Here is a 27,609-nt window from a genome sequence, read left to right as displayed (position 1 = left end):
CATAGGACTGTACCTCTACTGTGAGTTCATATGTTACTGGCTGGGATCATAGGACTGTAACTCTACTGTGAGTTCATATGTTACTGGCTGGGATCATAGGACTGTACCTCTACTGTGAGTTCATATGTTACAGGCTGGGATCATAGGACTGTACCTCTACTGTGAGTTCATATGTTACAGGCTGGGATCATAGGACTGTACCTCTACTGTGAGTTCATATGTTACTGGCTGGGATCATAGGACTGTACCTCTACTGTGAGTTCATATGTTACAGGCTGGGATCATAGGACTGTACCTCTACTGTGAGTTCATATGTTACAGGCTGGGATCATAGGACTGTAACTCTACTGTGAGTTCATATGTTACTGGCTGGGATCATAGGACTGTAACTCTACTGTGAGTTCATATGTTACAGGCTGGGATCATAGGACTGTAACTCTACTGTGAGTTCATATGTTACTGGCTGGGATCATAGGACTGTAACTCTACTGTGAGTTCATATGTTACTGGCTGGGATCATAGGACTGTAACTCTACTGTGAGTTCATATGTTACTGGCTGGGATCATAGGACTGTAACTCTACTGTGAGTTCATATGTTACAGGCTGGGATCATAGGACTGTAACTCTACTGTGAGTTCATATGTTACAGGCTGGGATCATAGGACTGTAACTCTACTGTGAGTTCATATGTTACAGGCTGGGATCATAGGACTGTAACTCTACCGTGAGTTCATATGTTACAGGCTGGGATCATAGGACTGTAACTCTACTGTGAGTTCATATGTTACAGGCTGGGATCATAGGACTGTAACTCTACTGTGAGTTCATATGTTACAGGCTGGGATCATAGGACTGTAACTCTACTGTGAGTTCATATGTTACTGGCTGGGATCATAGGACTGTAACTCTACTGTGAGTTCATATGTTACAGGCTGGGATCATAGGACTGTACCTCTACTGTGAGTTCATATGTTACAGGCTGGGATCATAGGACTGTAACTCTACTGTGAGTTCATATGTTACAGGCTGGGATCATAGGACTGTAACTCTACTGTGAGTTCATATGTTACTGGCTGGGATCATAGGACTGTAACTCTACTGTGAGTTCATATGTTACTGGCTGGGATCATAGGACTGTAACTCTACTGTGAGTTCATATGTTACAGGCTGGGATCATAGGACTGTACCTCTACTGTGAGTTCATATGTTACAGGCTGGGATCATAGGACTGTAACTCTACTGTGAGTTCATATGTTACAGGCTGGGATCATAGGACTGTAACTCTACTGTGAGTTCATATGTTACAGGCTGGGATCATAGGACTGTACCTCTACTGTGAGTTCATATGTTACTGGCTGGGATCATAGGACTGTACCTCTACTGTGAGTTTGTAGTGTCTGAAGGTCTATTGATTTTGCTGATGTTTGCAAATGGTGTAATAGATTAACTTTACTCTGCTTTGCTGAAGCATTTGGAAAAGCATTGCTACATAGGTTTCTTGGAATAGAGGACATTTGGAGATATGTGAAAGCCGGGGATTGGTTTATTAAAATCACGCCATATTACGTCACATTGGATATAAATACTGTGTCTTAAACAAAGGACTGGGAGAGAGACAACATATTGGATCAACAGATTGGCCGTTTCTCTCCAGATATAACTGCAGATATCTGTAAATTAATACTGTGAACTTTGATACAATAAATCTTTATAATCAAAGAACAGTGTAAGCGGACTTCTTATCATCACAGCATAATTAGCAACGCTGTCTTGGACACCACATTTTAATGGCGTCACGAACAGGATTTGGGACGTGCTACGTCTTTTCTCAGCATTCCATTCATGGGCTACGAAATGACTCCCGCTCAAGACGCCGGCAGATAAGGTGAGATTACTCACAGTTCTTTGGGCGCTGGTCGGTTCGTGTGCTTGTGTCTGTGTTTGTTCAGATGTACCATCAAAGGACTTGTGTGTGTGCGCTTTGCTGTTATTTGCTGTGGGATGAAGGTCCGTTCTAAATTTCTACCTTTGTTTGCATTGGGAACAACGCAAACAGGGGGGAGAGTCTATAGGAATTATTGACACTGGGCACACATATTTTGGCTTGGAAAAAGTGTGAGAAAGTGTCCAGGAAAAGCATGAAGGAATAAGGCCAGGAAATAAGGAAAAGTATACTTTTAGGACGTCGCTGATTTAAGAAAGCCCTCAAACGAGGCGATCATTAAGATGGGCCATAAATCCTAGGAGAGTCACTAGGTTGACTTTCGGGTCAGTTCTGGGAACTGTGAGTTTGTGGAAGATACATTCAATTGCACGTTACCTCTCGGAATATAGTTGACGAAGTATATGTTCGAAGTAACCTCTCATTGAATATCTGCAACTCGAGGTAGCACAAATTTAGGAAGGAACAATGAGAAATAAGGAGCGACGGTAGCATGCTTAGTGTATTGTATGAACGGATGCATTCCTCTTGAATTGTGTGTGTGTGAGAGGAAGAGAGCCTATGTGTCTGTGTGTGTGTGTGTGTGTGTGTGTGTGTGTGTGTGTGTGTGTGTGTGTGTGGGAGAGAGAAAAATAATAAAATAAAGACGTCTCTGTTGTGTTTAAACTGGTGTGTCGACTCATGTAAGGATAAAATCTATGTTAGAGATTTATACACATATATATATATATATATATATTTTGGTTAAGAACAGGGATTTTTGTAAGAAGTTAAGCCCCTAGAATAAAGTTAAGCCCCTAGAATGAAGTTAAGGTTAAAAATCTTATGAGTCTCTGTTTGTGAGAACGTTAATAATTGTTAACTATATAAACTATGAGCCCCCTGGAAGGACAATAAGTTTAAAAATCTTATGAGTCTCTAGAAAAAGAGAACGTTTACTTACTAATCATGAGCCTACAGGGAGGACTTTTTAAGAGTGCATAGAGATGTTTTGTAATTGATAACAACATAACTATAGGTTAAGTGAAAGATAACAAGCTTGGAAGTGGGATTTGTGTTCTGTGTTCTGTGTGTTTCGTGTTCGTTTGTGAGTTCTGTAGAGTCTTGTTGTTTGTCTATGGGAGGAGAGAGCGGAGCGACAGCGGGTCTGTCTACTCTGTAGTTCCTTTCACTCTGAAATCGCATGAGTGACTGAACTGCGCACGCGTAGGATTTTATGAGTTTAGAACAACAGATATGCCACTCCCCTGCACTGAACTGTTGGGAGAGGCAGTTTCAGAGCAGACAAAAAGAAAAGGGAGGGGGAATCTTGCACACAAGTGAAATGTTCTGTTGAATTAACTGTTGCTTGACTGTGAAACTGTTTGGTTGATATCGGTTGAGTTGGTGAATGAGAGATATATTGACGGATTAAAAATAATAATAATAAAATAAATAAATAAAATAAAATGTTATTGAGCTATTTATAATATTCCTGAGTTAAGCTGTTTGCTTATTTCTTAGCGTGAATGTGAATATAAGTATGCATAAAGTACTAAATTGTTGTCTGTTCCTTTTGTTTTTCTGTCATATGAGAGACGAGAAGGAGGAGACAGAGAGAGAGAGAGAGAGAGAGAGGAGGTGCTGACCAGTACATCAGTGACAACAACCCAGTCCAATCAAGGCCAGTACTGTTCTTATCCACAAAACCTACTTTCCCTTACAGGATATAATACATACATTGTGTCTACATAGAATATTTCATGTTGTGACCATTTCACAGGAACTTGGCAACAGACTGATGAATTGATGTAATTGATAATTGCACATTATAGAGTTTTTGTCAATGACTTGTTTTGATTAGAGTTGTGTTGGAATTCCAGCATTGACATTATTCTGTAAAATTAAGGTAATTGGGTGCTTATTAAGCAATTGGTTTGTGAGTGCTGTAGTGTTGCAGGATTAGAGGTCTTTTATTTTTTGATTGCTCTGAAGTTGACTACTTTCCTTTACTTTTCCTGATCGGATGTGGTAAGACTGCCACTAATCAATAATTTGGTAAAATAAAATTCATAAAATAAATTGATATATTGATTAATTAATTGATTAATTATTAAAAAAAAAAAAAAGAAGAGGGAAACACATAACAGAGTCGTTACAATGGGGAAAAAGGACATCAAAACTACAAAAGCAATTACTCCTCTTGATGTAGTACAGAATAGTAATCCTCTAGTTAATGGTATAGCAAGATTATCCGAAAAATGGAATAAACGTTGGCCTGACATTGAACAACCATGGCCAGTGGAAGGGACTCTTAACCCAGACGTCATCAAGATAATGCAAGTGCTTGTATCCACGTATAAGGCAGATCAAAAGAAGGGGAAGAAAGGAAAACTTCGTAAAGAAAAAAGACAAAGAGAGCTGGGTGTTCTTAAGCTGTTTGAAAATGAAGGACAAAAACTGATAAAAGATACAAAAGATAAGAGAGACAGAGGTACAGAGAAAATGGCCAAAGAGGTGAAGGTGACAGAAAAACTAATTGCAGAAGTCAATACACCTTTCTCATATATGGATTCAGCAAAAACACCCCCACCTTATGAGAAAGAAGCCAAGTTTAAGGACGTTTATCCTCAGCTTCCAGTGATCATTCAGGAGGGTGACTATTGCATCAGAGATGAAGATGAACGAATAATAGAGAGAGGACAAGCAGAAACGACCATAAAGATGAATCCAAACTCCAAAAGCAGGAAGAAAACGAGAAGTCTGGAGACTAAGGGTAGAGTGAGGTCAAGGAGGATGGAACTTGATGATGATGATGATGATGATGATGATGATGATGATCAGAGTGATTCAGAAGAGATCATGGGTGGATATGACCCTGTTATCAGACAGAGGTTGGCCAGAGCGGAAAGAAGGGGTGATGGAAGTTGGAAGAAGAAGAATACAAGCGATTCGAGTTCTGATGAAAACGAAGATGGAGACAACGATGAAGATTTGGAGACTAAAGGTGCTTCATATTCAAGAGGATTTTATCCTCCAATGACTAACACAGAAGAAATAGAAAGAGATATAGACCGATGCGTATCATTCCTGTATAAGGCCAATAATTTAGAAGAAGTAAAAGAACTGGAAGAACAACTCAAGAAGCTGAAGAAAAAGGAGAAGAAGCTGCTGAGAAAAGAATCCCAAGAATCTGAGAAGAAATATACATTGAGGCCAAGGAAAGATGGCACTAGTAAGAAAATTATGCCGGTGATCATTCGAGGACAAAACCTAGAATATAAGCCTTTGCAGAATACCGATATGTCAGATATACTTGAGAAACTGCCTACTCTTCAAGATGGAGCATATCCTTGGATTTCAAAGTTGGAAGAAATTACGGTGGGAACACAGTCTGCCATAGGAGACATTAAGAGACTTTTGGCTAATCTCCTTGGGATTCCAGGCATGGAAGAAATTTTTCAGAGAGCTGGACTTCATAGATATGTGGGAACTGCTGTGAATGATCCTGAATTGTTGGCTGCAAGCAGGAATCGGCTGTGGAGAGCACTGAAAGATACGTTTCCAACAAATGTGCATCCTGACAACATTCTGATTGACCCACTAGGACAACAAGAAAATCCGAGAGCCTACGTGTCAAGAGTTCATCAAGTGTGGAGAAATATTACTGGAAATGATCCAGATGTGAGTCAAATTGAGCAGTCAATCTTGAGAGCTAAACTACAAATGGGACTGCCCTTACCGGTAAGGAGCAAACTGGCAGAAGTGGTTGGACTTGGGAGCATGACAAAAGGTGTCTATACAGATCATATAGCCCATCAAGTGGATCTGTACCGGAAAAAGGAACACAACCAGAAAGAACAGGACCAAGAAACTCTCAGAAAACTCAATCAAATACAACTGGTGGAGAATAAGAAGGAGAAGAAACAAGCTCTGGTTATGCAGAATCAGTGTAGACCAAATCAACAATCACTGCCACAGCTTCAAACGAACCAGTTCCAACCACAATTGTACCAGACACCAATAGCGGTACCAGTTGTTTCATATCCACAGCCAGTTTCTGGACAGAGACAGAATTGGAGAGGAAGAGGACGAGAAGGTTTAGGAAGAGGAAGAGGAGGAAGATTTAAGCCACACTTCCAGCAATCTTCAGAAGTGTGTTATAATTGTGGACAGGTTGGTCATTTTGCCCGTGAGTGTAATGGGCCAGAAGGAAACACCAGAGGGAATTTCAGAGGAAGATACAGGGGCCAGTCAAGATCATCTGGAGGACCGGTGAACCCTTATAGGGGCCCGGAGCAAGGATTCTAGAGGTGCCCAGAAGATCCGAAAGGGGGGTGTCAGCTGGTAGCATCAGGACCGGAAAAAGATCCAACAATTGAGGTGAAAGTAAACAAACGACCATTGGAAGTGATGGCGGATAGCGGAGCTGCTTTTACCTGTGTTCAGCCTGAAGAGGTTACACATCTCACTATGTGAAATCAACTAATTAGGACAATCGGATTTGAGGGAGTGAAACAGCTGATTCCTCTTACGGAACCAATTGAGCTCTGCTATGAAAATCAGAAAATTACAATACCCATACTAGTATCAGAACATACACCTATTGCATTGTTGGGAAGAGATGCATTGTGTAAATTGAACTGTACAATAAAATGTACACCAGACGGCTGTCTGGTAGAGGTGCCAAAGGAAAATGTTTACCAATTGTCGATGACAACAGAGATGGATTCTTCTTCAGTATTCTGGATTGGAAATCTCAGTGAAGATTTTTTGAAGCAGGCTAAGATATGGGAGAAATTCATTGTGACAAACATACCAGATGCGAGGCTTCCGGAATATCCACTTCATTGTACGCTCAAGTATTTCAAGAATGCTGCTCAATCGGACTCAGAGGAATGGCTGAGTCATCAACCAAAGAAAGTTCAACTCAGTTCATGTTGCATAATTTTAGGACCACAAGGAGCAGCTATGAAGATAAACACAGACGATTATCTGGATAAAGAATTTGAGATTGAGAAGAGTGTGCCACATGTGACCTTGTTGGTTTCTGAAGGCTATGAGCAGAAGCAAATAGGAGAAATGATGACAGAAGCAGAGAAAGCTGTTTTCATACCGATGAAAGAGAATTTGGCGATTTGGAGGAGTGAAGATCATCGATTTCTCAAAATCATGATTTCGGCTCAAGGACAAGGAGAGCCACAAGCTGTACGGATAACACACGAATCTATTTGCAGTGTGAAGATGGATTCAGACCCTATTAAAGAGAAGATGTTGCAAAAAGTTCAAGAATGTTTGAGATATCAAAGTAGTACTGATATTGGATTTATGAAATCAGCCCAACCGGTGAAAGTTGAACTTCGACCAGGAGCCAGACCTCCTTGGAAGAATCAGTATCCATTGAAAGATGAAGCAATCCAAGGGATTGAACCAGAAATTGAAGGACTTTCGAAAGCAAGTGTTTTGAAGACAATAGAAAAAATCCTTAGAGTAGCAATCAATTATTGTTTTGGAGAAACCATGATGATTTAGGAAGCTATGGGTTAGCTAATGTTGTAAGAGGGGAGATTAGGATAAAGATCACAAAGGAGTATGGTTTTTGGAATCATATTTGCTTGAATAGGTTGACTATGTCATAGGCAGGTGCACAATCTGTCTGAAAAATAATGTGTGACTGTTATTTTTGGTTACATTCATATACCAAGAGGTGCATAAGATGTCCAACTAAGCTAAAAGATGCTCAGTCGGTTGCAAAGTTTTTGTGTAAAGAAGTCATAAGCAGGTGGGAATTTCCCGATTTAATATCCTCAGAAAATGGGAAAGAGTTTTGTGAATAAATCAGTGAAATGGTTTTTGAAAAAAAAAAAAATAATTAGAGAAAAAGAAAAAAATGGAAAAAGTCAGACTAAAATGTTATGAAAACTAGGGTTGAAATAACTCTAGGAAATTTGGAATATCTGATTGTGGGATAATTATATTATTGTGATATTTAGTATTTTCTTATGAATCAAAGGGGGGAAATGGAATTCATATCATTTTTGGAATTCCTATATTTTTAGTTGATATTGAAGTTTTAATTTGAATGTGTTGTTTTGCAAAAGATACTGTTTGGTCCTTTCTTTTCTTCCAGAAGTATATGGGGATATGTAGAGGGACTCAAATACTCAAACATGGACAATATGAATGGACTGGAAGAAGTGGAACAAGGAAGGTGTGGAAATGTTCAGATTCCATCATCGACGTCACATTGAAAGTCGACACTGTGGAGGAGCTGCAGTGTAGTGGACTATATTCCAGTGTTATATTCTTTCTGTATTAATTTTTGAAGAATTATGTTTTCTGTTGTTGGGTACATGTGGGGACCTCAGATGTTTTTGTTTATTTCGTTGAAGCTTAGGGATATTGGGTCTAGGCAGGGACAGAGAGAATCCACAGGAGGGTCCGATGGGTCGACCAGCCTGAATGTGGACATTTTTGATTTTACTTTGTTTTCTGAGGTTTTCATGTGTATTCAATTGCATCATAGCTTAAAATGCATTGATAAAGATTTATAAATTGATCTGGAGTACTTAGGTGGTCGCCTAGGGCAGAGGGGCCGTGAGAGAATTTTCCTGTCTTGATTGACTGATGGATATTTGGAATGAAAGCTGCCAGACAGGTTTTTCGCTCTTACACTCCATAACAATTTATTTACACCCCATACAAAAATATGTCTATATAAACATGTGTTTACTCTCCATAAATTTTGGTTTATTGCTAAAGTTACTCAAGAACAAAAATTATTTTTGTCATAATTCTATTATTTTTGTTTTCGAGACTTAATTAGTCTCGAAAGGGGGAAATATGTAGTGTCTGAAGGTCTATTGATTTTGCTGATGTTTGCAAATGGTGTAATAGATTAACTTTACTCTGCTTTGCTGAAGCATTTGGAAAAGCATTGCTACATAGGTTTCTTGGAATAGAGGACATTTGGAGATATGTGAAAGCCGGGGATTGGTTTATTAAAATCACGCCATATTACGTCACATTGGATATAAATACTGTGTCTTAAACAAAGGACTGGGAGAGAGACAACATATTGGATCAACAGATTGGCCGTTTCTCTCCAGATATAACTGCAGATATCTGTAAATTAATACTGTGAACTTTGATACAATAAATCTTTATAATCAAAGAACAGTGTAAGCGGACTTCTTATCATCACAGCATAATTAGCAACGCTGTCTTGGACACCACAAGTTCATATGTTAATTGCTTATCATCTTGTTATACGTTTTGGCTATTAATGACCTGGTGTTTTACTCAGTAACATTTAGATGTTTTGATCCTTTACAGATGACAGAGCATATAACAACCTGACTGCAGAGAGAGACCAGTTACATACCAGTTACAACAATCTGACTGCAGAGAGAGACCAGTTACAGACCAGTTACAACAATCTGACTGCAGAGAGAGACCAGTTACAGAGGGAGACAGACATGTTTTGGAATTTGACGTGTGGTCAGTGAACTGCTATTTATTTTCTTTCTGCACTACATATTGAATTGCTCATTAAAGATCTAGTCCAGTGAATCGTGGTTTATAACATGTGTTATTATTATTATTGTTATTATTATTATTGTTAGTGGTAGTAGTAGTAGTATTATTAGTATTATTATAATTATTATAATTATTATTACTGATGTTATTATTATTATTATTATTATTATTATTATTATTATTGTGTTTTGTTGTGTTGTGAAACAGAGAGAAGAGGTTGTCCTGATGGATGGAATAAGTTTGACTGCAGCTGTTACTTCCTCTCCAGTGAGACTAAAACCTGGGAGGAGAGCAGACAGGACTATCTGAGTAGAGGAGCAGACCCGGTGATCATCAAAAGCAGAGAGGAACAGGTGAGATGCTCTGTTGCGGGTCCATTTTTAGAATGTTGTTTGTTTCAGTGTCTGAATATTGTTAGTACATTGACTATATTCCAGAAAGATAAATAATAATCACTTTCCTAATCGAATTCAGTCTTTTAATGGTTGGATTCATTGCACCTGTTGTTGATATGATATGGTTGTTGGTATAATGGCTGCATCATTAGGCTATACCTCAAAACACTCAGGTCATAACACAAAAAAAAAACCTACAAACAAGCAAGATTTCTGGCTCTCACAGACCTGTAACTTCTTCTTTAAGAGGCTCCTCTGTCCTCCACTCGTTACCTGTATTAATGGCACCTGTTTGAAATTGTTATCAGTATAAAAGACACCTGTCCACAACCTCAAACAGTCACACTCCAAACTCCACTATGGCCAAGACCAAAGAGCTGTCAAAGGACACCAGAAACAAAATTGTAGACCTGCACCGGGCTGGGAAGACTGAATCTGCAATAGGTAAGCAGCTTGGTTTGAAGAAATCAACTGTGGGAGCAATTATTAGGAAATGGAAGACATACAAGACCACTGATAATCTCCCTCGATCTGGGGCTCCACGCAAGATCTCACCCCGTGGGGTCAAAATGATCACAAGAACGGTGAGCAAAAATCCCAGAACCACACAGGGGGACCTAGTGAATGACCTGCAGAGAGCTGGGACCAAAGTAACAAAGCCTACCATCAGTAACACACTACGCCGCCAGGGACTCAAATCCTGCAGTGCTAGATGTGTCCCCCTGCTTAAGCCAGTACATGTCCAGGCCCGTCTGAAGTTTGCTAGAGTGCATTTGGATGATCCAGAAGAGGATTGGGAGAATGTCATATGGTCAGATGAAACCAAAATAGAACTTTTTGGTAAAAACTCAACTCGTCGTGTTTGGAGGACAAATAATGCTGAGTTGCATCCAAAGAACACCATACCTACTGTGAAGCATGGGGGTGGAAACATCATGCTTTGGGGCTGTTTTTCTGCAAAGGGACCAGGACGACTGATCCGTGTAAAGGAAAGAATGAATGGGGCCATGTATCGTGAGATTTTGAGTGAAAACCTCCTTCCATCAGCAAGGGCATTGAAGATGAAACGTGGCTGGGTCTTTCGCAGCATGACAATGATCCCAAACACACCGCCCGGGCAACGAAGGAGTGGCTTCGTAAGAAGCATTTCAAGGTCCTGAAGTGGCCTAGCCAGTCTCCAGATCTCAACCTCATAGAAAATCTTTGGAGGGAGTTGAAAGTCCGTGTTGCCCAGCGACAGCCCCAAAACATCACTGCTCTAGAGGAGATCTGCATGGAGGAATGGGCCAAAATACCAGCAACAGTGTGTGAAAACCTTGTGAAGACTTACAGAAAACGTTTGACCTGTGTCATTGCCAACAAAGGGTATATAACAAAGTATTGAGAAACTTTTGTTATTGACCAAATACTTATTTTCCACCATAATTTGCAAATAAATTCATAAAAAATCCTACAATGTGATTTTCTGAATTTTTTTTTCTAATTTTGTCTGTCATAGTTGACGTGTACCTATGATGAAAATTACAGGCCTCTCTCATCTTTTTAAGTGGGAGATCTTGCACAATTGGTGGCTGACTAAATACTTTTTTTTCCCCACTGTACTTTAGCCCTTTTAAAAGTGCTGTATGGCATCACATTTTATGAATGGGTTTTCATATATGTACAATGTTAAAACCAGAATCTGAACCATTCATTTAGAAAATGCTATTTTGCCATTAAAACAGGACTACTTAAAAATGTTTAAGGTGTTGTCCTGGATGTGGTCTGAATGGAAAATATGGTGAGGGTCTCTGGACATGGGTGGACGGCACACAGCTGACTACAGCAGGGTGAGAGATGTGTCCATATGGTCCTGAATTCAATCATGGCAGACAATGGATTTTCTGATTTCTAAACACTTCTGTAGAGTGAGCAAACTTATTTTATGTCTTTCCTTTGTAGGTGCTGGTATGCGGGTGAACTTTTGGATGCAGAATGATGCCTGGAATGATGCAGGGCTACCCTGGATATGTGGGAAATATGTATGTGGTTAAGAGACGCATCTCATATAATCTATGCATGCATACACGGCACACACACACACACACACACACACACACACACACACACACACACACACACACACACACACACACACACACACACACACACACACACACACACACACACACACACACACACACACACACACACACACACACACACACACACACACACACACACACACACACACACACACACACACACACACACACACACACACACACACACACACACACACACACACACACACACACACACACACACACCCTACCTGTGGTCCTCTGTAGCTCAATTGTTAGAGCATGGCGCTTGTAACGCCAGGGTAGTGGGTTCAAACCCCGGGACCACCCATACGTAAATATGTATGCACACATGGCTGTAAGTCGCTTTGGATAAAAGCGTCTGCTAAATCGCATATTATACTAAGTGAACACTACTCAGCAACCTCACCATGTTTCAGGCCAGTATGTGAATGACTCCATGAGCTCATTCACAGGGATCACATGTCACTCTGTATCAAACCTGCTCTCTCCCTTCCACTACATCCTGAACAGTGAAGTCATCATTACTTAGTCTGAGCTGACCAAGGTACTGTACACACTGTGACTTTACAGTTTTTGCCCATTGCTTACACACTAAAACCGAATGCTTAGACCAAAGCCTCAATACCTAAACTTCTTGTAGCATACCTTAAACACAGTGTAACCATAGCTTAAACACAATGTCAACTTTGCACTTCTGTAACACACTGTTTGTTTGCAATTCTGTAACACACATTGCGAAACACTACACACGTTTTCTTACATTAGACACTTTGTTCAAAAACAAAATCACCTGTTATCATTGGGAAAACACTGTTCAAAATGCAAAACTCATCTGGCAATTGTATGCACTTACATACACACCTGAAAACACTTGCACAGAAAACAGAACACCAATCAGTCTGAGCCTTAGCACTACAAATAGGCCTCAGGTAAGCCATTTTTAGAACTTTGCAAGCATGGAGGCAATGAGAGTCAGAGTAAGAGGAGGACAAAGAGAGAGAGGAGTCGGATGTGGAAGAGGACGTGGAAGAGGACGAGGACCAGTGCGGAGACGTATATCAGATGACATCAGGGCTACTCTGGTGGACCATGTGATAAATCATGGCCTGTCCATGAGGGAGGCTGGGCAAAGAGTCCACCCTAACCTCAGTCGCTACACAGTAGCATCGATAATAAGGACATTCCGACTGGAGAACAGGTATATCTTCAAGTTTCTACTCCAGACTGTACCTACTGTATGTGTCACATGATTCTGTATCATATTACAGTATTACTGTACTAACTATACTATACAAAAATGGGTAGTGCTGTGAAGTACTGTATATGTAAAGGAATACCATTGTGATGTTGCAGTACTGTGTACAGTTTGAAAGTACAGTATGTGAAAAATAACCTAACCAATGACATCTTGTGGTGGCATTTTCTACAGAATGGGTGGACGACCTCCTCAAGGTGGAAGGGAACGGCTCTTCACTCAACAACAAGAGCTTGCCATCATTGAAATGGTGCGAGAAAATAATGCAATCCGACTTCGTGGGTTGCAACAACGCATAATTTCAAATGGAAATGAATTCAACAAAATCAACAGGGTCAGCATTTCTACACTAAGTCGCATCCTACAGAAACATAACTTCAGAATGAAGCAGCTGTACAGGGGTGCCATTTGAGAGGAACAGTGTCAGGGTCAAGGATCTGCGCCATGATTATGTGCAGGTATGTGTCACTTTACTTTACATACTATATATTGTGATGTGGGAATGAGGGTTTATGCTGCCACCTGCCCTGCCCTGCCTGTAGCTTGTAGTTTTTGTCTATACTCACCCAACCCAGCCCCTACTTGTGTGAAAATATGGACATTGTAGTTACTGTATGTGTTTTCAGTAACACTATTCAATATTTTCTGTTACAGACAGTTCTGGAGTTTGATGCCGCCGAGCTGCCGCATGAGTTCATCTACGTGGATGAGGCAGGCTTCAATCTGGCCAAAACCAGGCGTCGGGGCCGTAACGTAGTGGGACAAAGGGCTGTTGTAAATGTCCCTGGGCAGCGTGGGGGAAATATCACCTTGTGTGCTGCAATTACAGTTTTTTCCAACTGCTTACACACGTTTTCAAAACTATGTCGCCTTTTTTCAAAACTCTACACACAATTCCCAAAACTGCACACACAAAATGCAAAATGCCTCACATCTCCTTCAAATGTAACACTGCATTCAAAATGCCATAAACACATGTCAGAATGAAGCATTTGCATCAAATGGCAAACACTTCTTTCATAATAGTAAATTTTTGGATATACCATGTAAACACTGTTGTTCTAAATCTAAATCTCTTTGGTCTTTCATAGGCTTATATCAACATTTCAATACAATGTTCTACAGTGAAAGTAATCTGCTGAGAGGGGTAACAAGTACACTGTAAACACCAATGCAATGTAGAAACAGAAAATATTTATTAGGCCAAACATTACTGTTGTATACAGCAGCATACAACAAAACCATAAACATATGTAAACCAAAAGTATATTCTTTAGAATACAGTAAAGAACACAATTGTGTGTGGGGGGTCCTGGGGGGGCAGTCCAGGAAATGGTAGGGGGGGCAGTCACCAGTGCTAAGCTACGCTTCATCTCTTCTCCGGGCTGGGTCTGGCCACAATACTTCGTCCACATCACAAGATACGTTTTCTCTTGCCAAACATCGAGGGAAGTACTGTATCTCCTAGCATGGTGTATCCAACCTTGGACAGAGGCTTTCCTCTATGTCCCCACATGCGTCCTCCATTGCCTGGAGAAGCGGCATGCGGGCATAGGGTTGGCGATCATACACTTTCCAGCGCCAGGCTGAGAAGAATTCCTCTATGGGATTTAGAAAAGGTGAATATGGGGGTAGGTACAAAACTACAAATTGTGGATGGGTGGCAAACCAGTTTTGGACCAGAACAGCCTGGTGAAAACTAACATTGTCCCATATAACCACAAATCTAGCAGGCTCCTGATCTGGATCTGGGACAAGCATTGTGTAAATTGCATCCAGAAAAGTGAGCATATGGCCAGTGTTGTACGGACCCAGTGTGGCATTGTGATGGAGGACCCCGTTTTGAGTGATGGCAGCACACATAGTTATATTACCCCCACGCTGTCCAGGGACATTGGTAATTGCCCTCTGTCCTATTACATTTCTTCCGCGGCGCCTGGTTTTGGTGAGGTTGAAGCCAACCTCATCCACATAAATACATTTACATGGGCATCCATCTCCAATACTCTCTGTAACAGACAAAAGGATATAGAGATGAGTAAATATGGTATGTCTGAAGTACTGGAAGTAGTGTTGCATACATACCTCTACAAAGTCATGTCGCAGATTCTTGACTCTGTCAGAGTTTCTCTCAAATGGCACCTTGTAAAGTTGTTTCATCGTCACTTGGTGCCATTGGAGGATGCGTTGTATGGTCGACAGGCTTACAGCATTGATGTTGTTAAATATGGTGTCTTTATTCAAGATATGTTCTCTTATCTCTCAAATCCTAATTGCATTGTTGGCCAAAACCATATTTATAATTGCAGTCTCTTGTACATCTGTAAACAAGCGTCCTCGTCCTCCATGATGTCTTTGCCTTTCCACTCTGTACAGAATTCAAACACAGTATGTGTTCAGCATAGGAACTGTAAACAATGTACACAAAAATGTAGTACAGCATGATAACCAACCTCATTCATTCAATGCAGTGCAGTAAATGGATGGCTTAGAGTTACAAATGTTTATGCAATACTATGCAGTCATACGTATTTTACAGTACATTACTGTAATGCTAAAATAGTCATTAGATAGTTGCATACCTGTTCTCATTTCTGAAGGTTCGAATTATGGACGCCACTGTAAATCGACTCAAGTTGGGCTGGACTCTCAGTCCAGCCACTCTCATGGTCAAACCGTGGTTGATCACATGATCAACAAGTGTTGCCCTAATCTCATCAGAGATGGCTCTCCTTCCTTCTCTTCTTTGCCCTCGTCCTCTTCTTCCTCTTCCTCTTCCTCTTCCTCTTCCTCCTACTCCTCCTCCTCCTCTTCCAACTATTCGTCTTTGAATTTGTCCTCGTTGTTGTCCCCTGCCTCTCCCTCCTACTCCTCTTGCTCTCTGTCCATTGTTGGCATCCATTGATCAAAACAGTCCTATACTACAGTAAAGCAGTGATTGGTTAGTGATCAGTTAAGCAATTAGTGTTTGCACATGTGAGGAGTGTGTGTGTGTCCTGGTGAATAAGTGTAGCATTTTGATTGGTTGTGTTTGGAAAAGGAAAGCAAGTCACTTCCTGTTAGATTTTTGTGTTTTAGGTAGAGAATTGTGTGTAGTGTTTTGAAAAAAAGTGTTTTATGCAATTGACAACTGAGTCAAAGGCTGAGAAATAGCTTATGGTTTTGGAGATTTGGTGTGTAGTTTTGCACTTTGAGTGAGAGGTTTCAAAAATCGTTTGACATGAAAAGATTTTGTGTGTAAGCAGTTGGAAAAAACTGTAATGTCCAAGGAGTCCTGCATCATCATGCCACTCTAGGTCCCTACAATACAGGACAGATCATTGCATTTCTAGATGCACTACATGCAGTTGTGCAGGACAGACCACAGCAGCCCAGGTTTGTTGTCATCTGGGATAATGTTAGTTTCCACCGGGCTGCTCTGGTCCGAGATTGGTTCAACAACCATAATCATTTCACAGTTTTATACCTGCCCCCTTACAGCCCCTTTCTAAATGCAATCAAGGAATTATTTTCAGCGTGGCGGTGGAAAGTATATGATTGGCAACCACATGCCCGCATGACTCTTCTGCAAGCAATGGAAGAGGCATGTGGAGACATTGAGGTGGGATCAATCCAAGGGTGGATTCGGCACACAAGGCAATATTTTCCCCGATGCCTAGCCCGCGAGGACATCGCCTGTGATGTTGACGAGGTCTTGTGGCCAGATCCGAACAGAAGGCGTGATCCATAAGCCCCCCCGCCCCCCACCACACACACACACGCACACACACACGCACACACACACAAAACAAGTATATGTTTTTTCCCCCAATAGCAATTTATCCAGTAATTGTTTTGTTTTTTTACTATTGTTTTGTTGCTAAATTTGATGTTAAGAATTTCTGTAAGAATGTTTTTTTTTTTGTAAAAACTTTTTTGTAAATACTGCAGAAATTCTACTTTTGAGTTTTACAGAAGACAATGCCAATAAAATGACAATAAAAATAGAAACACAAAGACTGCAGTGTTTTATATAAAGCCCATCAGTGTGTTGCTGGTGCTATGAAAGAGTAATTCAAATGTTGCTTGTGTGTATGGTTTTGTTGCAAGAATTTCATTTTTAGAAAGGAGTGTTAAATTTGATTGCAGTGTTTCATTTTGGCATATATGTGAGTTGTTATCTCCAAGTGCTATGTCTGATTGGCTTGTGTGTTGAGTTTTGACATAATGAGCCAAATTCTGCAAAAAGTGTGTAAGCAATAGGCAAAAACTGTATTTATACACTGCAATTGTGAAAAGTTTGTGGACATTGTTAGACATACAGTACTTTGTTGTTTTATGTTTTTATTTCACAATATCAGTTTATGTTTTAGTTGCTGTTTATGCTTTCCATAATATAATTAGGTTAATATGTATTTCCTGATTGATAACTGTTATCTGATCTACTCTACACAGAGGTCTGGAGAGATAACAGTTATCTGGTCTACTCTACACAGAGGTCTGGAGAGATAACAGTTATCTGGTCTACTCTACACAGAGGTCTGGAGAGATAACAGTTATCTGGTCTACTCTACACAGAGGTCTGGAGAGATAACAGTTATCTGGTCTACTCTACACAGAGGTCTGGAGAGATAACAGTTATCTGGTCTACTCTACACAGAGGTCTGGAGAGATAACAGTTATCTGGTCTACTCTACACAGAGGTCTGGAGAGATAACTGTTATCTGATCTACTCTACACAGAGATCTGGAGAGATAACTGTTATCTGATCTAAACTACACAGAGGTCTGGAGAGATAACTGTTATCTGATCTACACTACACAGAGATCTGGAGAGATAACTGTTATCTGATCTAAACTACACAGAGGTCTGGAGAGCTGCTTCCATTACCTCAGACTGGAGGAGCTAGAGTTTCTCACAGTAAGTGGGAAATGTATTTTTATTATTTTTTATAACAGAACAGATTAAGTTAAAGTTTTGGAGATAGCCATAGAGAGGGTCAGAAAGGATGTAGACAGACCCTGGGGGCATGTTTGGTCTAGAGACGGAAGCTTGGACCGCTACTCCAGACTCTGGCACTGCCATGTATCTCTAATATAGTGTGGACATAGTGGAAAAGAGACAGTATCTGAAATGACAAATTGTATTTTTTATTTTATTAGCAGAAGACTAAAAAACAGCATACAACATTAAATTATATAATAAGGCAGGTCAGGAAATACATAAATCAAATCAAATTAAATCAAATCTTATTTGCCACATGCGTCGAATACAACAGGTGTAGACATTACAGTGAAATGCTTACTTACAAGCCCTTAACCAACAATGCAGTTTTTTAAAGAAAAAGTAAAATAAAAAAAGTGTTAAGTAAAAAAATTTAAGCAAATAATTAGAGTAGCAGTAAAATAAAATAACAGTAGGGAGGCTATATACAGGGGGGTACCGGTGCAGAGTCAATGTGCGGGGGCACCGGCTAGTCGAGGTAATTGAGGTAATATGTACATGTGGGTAGAGTTAAAGTGACTATGCATAAATAATAAACAGAGTAGCAGCAGCGTAAAAGAGGGGGATGGGGTGGGGTGGGGGGGCAGTGCAAATAGTCCGGGTAGCCATGATTAGCTGTTCAGGAGTCTTTTTAGGGCCTTCCTCTGACACTTCCTGGTATAGAGGTCCTGGATGGCAGGAAGCTTGGCCCCAGTGATGTACTGGGCCGTACGCACTACCCTCTGTAGTGTCTTGCGGTCGGAGGCCGAGCAGTTGCCATACCAGGCGGTGATGCAACCAGTCAGGATGCTCTCGATGGTGCAGCTGTATAACTTTTTGAGGATCTGAGGACCCATGCCAAATCTTTTCAGTCTCCTGAGGGGAATAGGCTTTGTCGTGCCCTCTTCACGGCTGTCTTGGTGTGTTTGGACCATGATAGTTTGTTGGTGATGTGGACACCAAGGAACTTGAAGCTCTCAACCTGTTCCACTACAGCCCCGTCGATGAGAATGCGGGCGTGCAAAGTCCTCTTTTTTTCCCCCTGTAGTCCACAAGCCCAGATAAAAAATAACTAATGAGGAAATACATATTCACATGAGAGGAAAACAACCAATCAGGAAATACATATTAACCTAATTGTATTATGGAAAGCATAAATAACAACTGAAACATAGACATCGCGAAATAAAAACATAAAACAACAAAGAATTCGATATGGGCAGAAATGTAACTTTTGCAACTCTTCTATTGGTTCCATTGCTCCAGGCAATTCAAGGCCAGACAAAGTATTTGAACGTGGAGGAAAGACACGTGTGGACACAGTGGCGTACGATAGAAAGTGTACAGGTGTTTAGCAGTCACAGGGAGTGTACGTAATTCCCTGACGCTTTCTGTAAACGAGGATGAAAAGAAAGTGACTCAAAAGAATCAAACAAGTAGGAATATATTTAGTATACACAGAGTAGAGTACTGTACGCACACACACACACACACACACACACACACGCCTGCGCACACACACACACACCTATATTAAATGTACCAGACCTGCCTGTCATGTATTACTGTTATACACAGCTCTTTGTTAGTCATTCATTCATATCTAATGTGGTGTTTCCCTAGGAGACTGTGTAGATAGCTCCCAAAAGAGAAGACCGAACTTGAGCATAGAGATAAATTATATTATTAAGTTGTTAGAACGGAACTCACACACGTACACACACAAACACACACACACACACACACACACACACACACACAAACACACACACACACAGTCTAACCTTGTGTGGACACACACTTAAGTCCCATTCAAAATTATATTTTCCCTAACACCTAAACCTAACCCTAACCCTAACCCTAACCTTAACCTGTACCCTTACCCTAACCCTAAACCTAACCTTAACCCTAACCTTAATTCTAACCTTAACCCAAAAACCTAACCTTAAGCCCAACCCTAAACCTAACCCTAGCTCCTAACCCTAACCCTAAAACTAACCCTAGCTCCTAACCCTAACCCTAAACCTAATTCTAACCCTAACACTCATTCTAATCTTAACTCTAAACCCCCTAGAAATTGTATTATTTCTTTGTACTCCCTGACGAAGGCCATGCAGCCGAAACGCGTCAGATTTTTTTAAAACCTTGTTTCTATTGAACATGCCATACTAATAAAGGCATTTTAAATAATTATATGAAGCGTGCCTTGGTCCTCCTTTCTTTTTGATGACCCCTAGAAATAGCATTTGACCTTGTGGGGACCAACAAAATGTCCCCAGTTGGTCAAATCTTTGTTTGTTTACTATTCTTGTGGGGACTTCGCACACACACACACACACACACACACACACACACACACACACACACACACACACACACACACACACACACACACACACACACATGGTGCTACTTTAATCTCACACCAGACTTCTCTTTGTGTAGAGAAGAACATGACTGGACTGCCTGGAATCACCTAGTTGATCAGGAAAGGCAACCAGGAAATTCAGATTGTTGTAACAGTTAAACAATTAGTTTGAACAGTGACTACAATGACCTTTTCTGTGTAAACCCACCTGTCACACTTCTGCCAGAAACAGAGGTCATGTTCATGTTTTCCAATGACTGCTATGGTGTCACTGTATAACATAACAGATAAGAAAGGACCATAGTCAATCATCAACCTTCAACAGAGCGTATAGAATGACAGCCTTGTTGTACTGTGACAACATAGCATTACGTTGTCCATATTAGGAAAGCCTCAATTTCAGTAGACTTTTTTTCAAGATGAAATAGCTGAGATTGAGGCTGTCCTAATGTGGACACCGTACAGTATGTTTGTGAATGGAGCAGGAGCTTGAATGAGACGTGGTGACTCACTGTGTGATCAGCACCAGAGATACAGTGGGGAAAAAAAGTATTTAGTCAGCCACCAATTGTGCAAGTTCTCCCACTTAAAAAGATGAGAGATGCCTGTAATTTTCATCATAGGTACACGTCATCTATGACAGACAAAATGAGAAAGAAAAATCCAGAAAATCACATTGTAGGATTTTTAATGAATTTATTTGCAAATTATGGTGGAAAATAAGTATTTGGTCAATAACAAAAGTTTCTCAATACTTTGTTATATACCCTTTGTTGGCAATGACACAGGTCAAATGTTTTCTGTAAGTCTTCACAAGGTTTTCACACACTGTTGCTGGGATTTTGGCCCATTCCTCCATGCAGATCTCCTCTAGAGCAGTGATGTTTTGGTGCTGTTGCTGGGCAACACGGACTTTCAACTCCCTCCAAAGATTTTCTATGGGGTTGAGATCTGGAGACTGGCTAGGCCACTCCAGGACCTTGAAATGCTTCTTATGAAGCCACTCCTTCGTTGCCCGGGCGGTGTGTTTGGGATCATTGTCATGCTGAAGGACCCAGCCACGTTTCATCTTCAATGCCCTTGCTGATGGAAGGAGGTTTTCACTCAAAATCTCACGATACATGGCCCCATTCATTCTTTCCTTTACACGGATCAGTCGTCCTGGTCCCTTTTGCAGAAAAAACAGCCCCAAAGCATGATGTTTCCACCCCCATGCTTCACAGTAGGTATGGTGTTCTTTGGATGCAACTCAGCATTCTTTGTCCTCCAAACACGACGAGTTGAGTTTTTACCAAAAAGTTCTATTTTGGTTTCATCTGACCATATGACATTCTCCCAATCCTCTTCTGGATCATCCAAATGCACTCTAGCAAACTTCAGACGGGCCTGGACATGTACTGGCTTAAGCAGGGGGACACGTCTGGCACTGCAGGATTTGAGTCCCTGGCGGCGTAGTGTGTTACTGATGGTAGGCTTTGTTACTTTGGTCCCAGCTCTCTGCAGGTCTTCACTAGGTCCCCCGTGTGGTTCTGGGATTTTTGCTCACCGTTCTTGTGATCATTTTGACCCCACGGGCTGAGATCTTGCGTGGAGCCCCAGATCGAGGGAGATTATCAGTGGTCTTGTATGTCTTCCATTTCCTAATAATTGCTCCCACAGTTGATTTCTTCAAACCAAGCTGCTTACCTATTGCAGATTCAGTCTTCCCAGCCTGGTGCAGGTCTACAATTTTGTTTCTGGTGTCCTTTGACAGCTCTTTGGTCTTGGCCATAGTGGAGTTTGGAGTGTGACTGTTTGAGGTTGTGGACAGGTGTCTTTTATACTGATAACAAGTTCAAACAGGTGCCATTAATACAGGTAACGAGTGGAGGACAGAGGAGCCTCTTAAAGAAGAAGTTACAGGTCTGTGAGAGCCAGAAATCTTGCTTGTATGTAGGTGACCAAATACTTATTTTCCACCATAATTTGCAAATAAATTCATTAAAAATCCTACAATGTGATTTTCTGGAGAAAAAAAATCTCAATTTGTCTGTCATAGTTGACGTGTACCTATGATGAAAATTACAGGCCTCTCATCTTTTTAAGTGGGAGAACTTGCACAATTGATGGCTGACTAAATACTTTTTTTCCCCACTGTATAGCCTGCATCTGAAAAAGCACCCTATTCCCTTTATAGTGCACTACCTTTGACCAAGGCCCATAGGGACAGTGGTGCACTACATAGGTAATAGGATGCCATTTGGGACACAGACATACTATACTTCTGCCCTTCCCTGTTGACAACCTCTTGGATTTGAAAGACAACTTTTATTTTTCCTTTATAAAATAGAATAACTTTATTGTTCCCTAAAGTGGAACTTCAACTTTATGCCCCCTCACACACATTCTGTAATATAGTATTTCAGTGACTGAGCTCACACTGCTAACAACCTCACAACTCTCCAGCCAGCAATGGAAATAATATAAATGGTAAGGCTGTTCCATTCCTCTGTCCCCGCTTCTCCATCACGCTCCCTTAATTAATCTCCATTCAACTTTCTCCTCCTCCACATCTGACCAAACTGTCAGCTGTCTCACCCCTTTCTCTCTCCTCTATCCATCAGCTACCAAGTCTGTGGAAACTACCCTCTACTCTAACCCAGCAACTCCCTTCAGTTCACACCGTTACACCATTGAATGGTCCTGCAGAGAGAGAGAGAGAGAGAGAGAGAGAGAGAGAGAGAGAGAGAGAGAGAGAGAGAGAGAGAGAGAGAGAGAGAGAGAGAGAGAGAGAGAGAGAGAGAGAGAGAGAGAGAAAGAGAGAGAGAGAAAGTGAAAGTGAAAATAGAGAAACAGAAAGAGAGCAACAGGCAAAGGGTGTGAAAATCCTAAGCGGTTGGACCAACTCTGTGTTTAATAACATTAGAGTGCAGAGCCTCTGTTTACTGTAACACTTGGCCTGGCTCCGGGTATGGAGCCTCAGTGTAAAGTCTGCCCCACCCCACCACTTCAGCCCCTTTCTGCCTTTACCGGACAGGGGAGAGCTCAGCGCTGGCAGGAACAGCAACAATGACCTCATAGCTGGGCTGAAGGAAGGATGGAATGGTGGAGTAGTGATATCCCTCCCAGGATTCATTTCATTTTAAGCTCCTCATTCAAAACATTTTATCTTCCTTGAAGTAATCACTGGTCTGACTTGACATAGTTGGTGAATGCAATGCAATGGAAATCTTGCTGACACCAGGTTCATCATGTCAGATCAGCGATAACTTCAAGGAAGAGAGGAAAGAAAGAGACATTTGAAGAGTATTCCAACAGGACCAAAGAGTGACAGAGATGCTCCCTCCCCTCTGCCCTTAGATAGAGAGAGACAGAACGAGAGAGAGAAGAGAGAGACATGGAAAGAGACATGTAGCCAGCTGACTTCCCCCTGTCTCTTCCAACCTCTCTGTGGACAAAACAACAGACGGAGCAAAACAAAAAGCCATTTCAGAGCGACTCCAGAGTGCAGGGAAAGTTCAGCAGGGTCATTGAGACTACAAAGTCAAGTGACGGTAAATACTGGGAAATATAATACCACTTTTGAGGTTAACTGTAAGGACTTCTGGGATCTGGGCATTCATAAAGCATCTCAGAGTGTGATCAGTTTTGCCTTTTAGATAATAATGAATAAGATGATATGGACAGGGGGGGACCTGACACTAGATCAGCCCAGCTACTTTGAGACGCTTTATTAATACAGGCCCTGAACTTAAGATGAGAACAGAGGACACATCACACTACCACAACACCCTGTGTGATGATCCTAACTTGGCGTCAGGACATCAGCGCATTACACTCAAGTGTAATCACATAGTAGGTTCTGAAGGACATGCCCGACCGTGTGGCATCTGCTACATGGGGGTGACATGACAATTAACGCATTCTTAGTCAAAGATAGCAGCAGCGGTTGGAATTTAATGTTTCAAAAATGTTCCTGGAGACGTGCCCACACCAAAGAGTGGCAGGCTAGCAGCAGCAGTAGTGCCTGGCCTGACTGCAACAACGGAGGGGGAAGCTAGCCAGGAGAGGGGTCAGAGACAGGGGCAGGGGGGTTGAGGGAGATAATGTGGGCACACCCTGCTGCCAGGCTTTACTGGAAGCACCAAGCCAGCTGTGCCCTCTGGTTTCCCTTCCTTGACACATTAAAAGGTAGCCTGGTCCCTGATCTGTTTGTGTTGTCTTGACAATGTCAGGCAAAGACAATGACCACAGGAGTTGGCAAGAGAGCACAAACAGATCTGGGACCAGGCTAGGAGTTGGCAAGAGAGCACAAACAGATCTGGGACCAGGCTAGGAGTTGGCAAGACAGCACAAAGAGATCTGGGACCAGACTGATTCAGAGGAGGCTCGTACAGTAAGGACGGGCAGGGACATGCGGATAGAACCGCCCTTTTATGGGCCATCAGGAAGACAAAAGATGTGGTCACTCAGCTCAGACAGAACGGTCACCGCGGTCTCCTCTGGGATAGAGGACAATAAAAAAGATAACACTTCCTATGAATACCCTCTTCATAATGCATTATAAGCACATTTATATGATGTATTATGAACAAGGTTTTTATAGGAAGTGTAACCAAAAGCTCAGATGGTATCCTTTGGAAGTTTAGAGATGTATAAAATACATAAATTAATAAATCGCAATCTTACTCAAATGTGGAGTCACAGACATTCACAGTATTGCTGCAGAGATTACACAATTAGGAGCAGTTCAAGAGAAGAAATGGTCTGCTTCTACTGGTTGATTAACTATGAATACCACTGTAATAACCTAAGTGTATTCATAAACTGGGTGGTTCGAGCCCTGAATGCTGATTGGCTGACAGCCGTGGTATATCAGTTTAACCCCTGTAATAACCTACTCTAGGACACACTACAGATGAGACCTAGTGAAGTCTGGTTAAGAATAAAACAGGGATGATCTATATTTAGAACATAGGTCCAATAATAAGGCCTATAACCAAAAATGTCTCTCACTATAAAAAATATGCCGTGCCATAACTTCTGGCCCTTATCTTCATTTCTGAATAGAACATTTCAAATAGAACTGTGAATAGGCTTACTGCTTACTGTACACAGTCTGTCTGAATGACCCAGATGATAGTTGATACATCTTGATGAATGCTGACAGCTGGTTGAGGCCAAAGGAGCGTGAACGTAAGAATGAAATACAGTGTTACCCTGACACCTAGTGGCAATAACATTGTCTAGGGCAGAGACAGTAGTTCATCATTTGTGAAATTGACATTGAATTTGACTGACCAGGGTTTCAGAAATGTAATTGTTCAAACCATTATATTTCAAAAGAAACTGTATTTCCCTGAGAAGAAATTGTAACAATCCTACACTACAGATGCATGCATTCAACAGTTACTTTTCTAAATGCCTGTGCTGCAACTGTACATCGTTAGTGTGACAAACTATCTTGTAGGGTGACGTCAAGCAGAGATGGGCAGTATTTCTGTATTTAAAATACGTATTTAGTCATTTAAATTACACTGGGCTGAACTATACTCCAATGTGTTTGGTATTTTCAAAATACTGTAATTTGTATTTTGAAAATACAAATCTATAAAAATAATTATAGCGGTTTTATAGCAGTGCCTCATATGGAACTCCCTGTGGAGGGGTGGCGGTAGCCATAATAACTTCGGTAGCTGGTTAGCTTTCGCCTTGTAGTGTGGGCTAACATGGTCTTAAAAGTCTACATGTTCTCTTCCACCGTGGTGGGGAAATTGCAGCACGAAGCAGGTAGTGCTAGGTGGGCTAGTGGGTACAGAATCTAGCCGTGTAGCACTAGCTTGGACCGGAGACTGAGAAGAAGCAAACTTTTCATTTCGGTAAAAGCACTCAACACTCTGGACGAGAGGCTGTAATCCTACGCTCCGTGGACGTTTTAGAGGCTGTAATCCTACACTCCTTGGACGTCCTAGCGGGTGACCTGCGAACAGTTAAACAGGAAAACAGGGATTCAAGTCATGCTGAGGAGTGCTTAGAGAGCTTGTGATCTCCGTAAGGAAGAAAACAAGAATGTCAGAGGGCGGGACCGTGGCACCTTATAAATAAAATAAAATAAAATGTTATTTGTCACATGCGCCGAATACAACAGGTGTAGACTTTACCGTGAAATGCTTACTTACAAGCCCTTAACCAACAATGGAGTTTTAAGAAAAATAAGAGTTAAGAAAAATATTTACTAAATAAACTAAAGTGAACAATAAAAGAGCAACAATAAAATAACAATAATGAGGCAATATACAGGGAGTGGGGGTTAAAAGGAGTGGGAGTTCCCCACAAGTCGCCACGCTTCCAGTCTATCTCCGACAGACGTTGTGTGATTGGAGCTTCCTGTGGTCCCTCCCCGAACGGGCCTGTCCCATCGTGAGATACCGAAACGAGTATTTGAAAGCTCTCCTTTTACTTGTATCATTGAACATCCTGCAAATAACCAGCAGAGGGCGACCATTTTGAATCCATTCACATTCACTATGTTGGTAATGCTTACAAATTAGACCTTAACTCTAAAACAGGGATAGGGAACTGGCAGCCCCTTTTGTAGGCCCGCGGATCAATTTTCACTTAGGGCCCCCGAAAAGCTAGGGTCGGCTCTTACTGCATGTGTGAGTATGAATGTATGGGTATGCAGACCCATGAGCAACTATGGCACCTAATGATGAGTTCAGATTTTTTGTGGCCCACAGCCCCATCAAAGTTGCCCATCCCTGCTCTTTAAACGTCAAACTTCTAAACTTCTTCCAATGGATGCACATCATATTTCTCTCCCCAAATAATAGCCTACATTTTTTCTAATTCCTTATGAGTAAAAGTGTAGTAGTTTGAGTTTAGCTATTTGTGATGAAATATGTGGTCTAACTCACCAGATATGTTAATGTAATATACACTGAGTGTACAAAACATTACTAACACCTGTTCTTTCCATGATAGACCGTAGACTGACCAGGTGAATCCAGGTGAAAGCTATGATCCCTTATTGATGTCACTTGTTAAATCCACTTCAATAAGTGTAAATGAAGGGTATGAGACAGGTTAAAGGAGGATTTTT

This window comes from Coregonus clupeaformis, unplaced genomic scaffold (genome assembly GCF_020615455.1).
Source record: "Coregonus clupeaformis isolate EN_2021a unplaced genomic scaffold, ASM2061545v1 scaf0047, whole genome shotgun sequence".
In the NCBI taxonomy this organism is placed as follows: Eukaryota; Metazoa; Chordata; class Actinopteri; order Salmoniformes; family Salmonidae; genus Coregonus; species Coregonus clupeaformis.
This window is presented reverse-complemented; position numbering follows the sequence as displayed.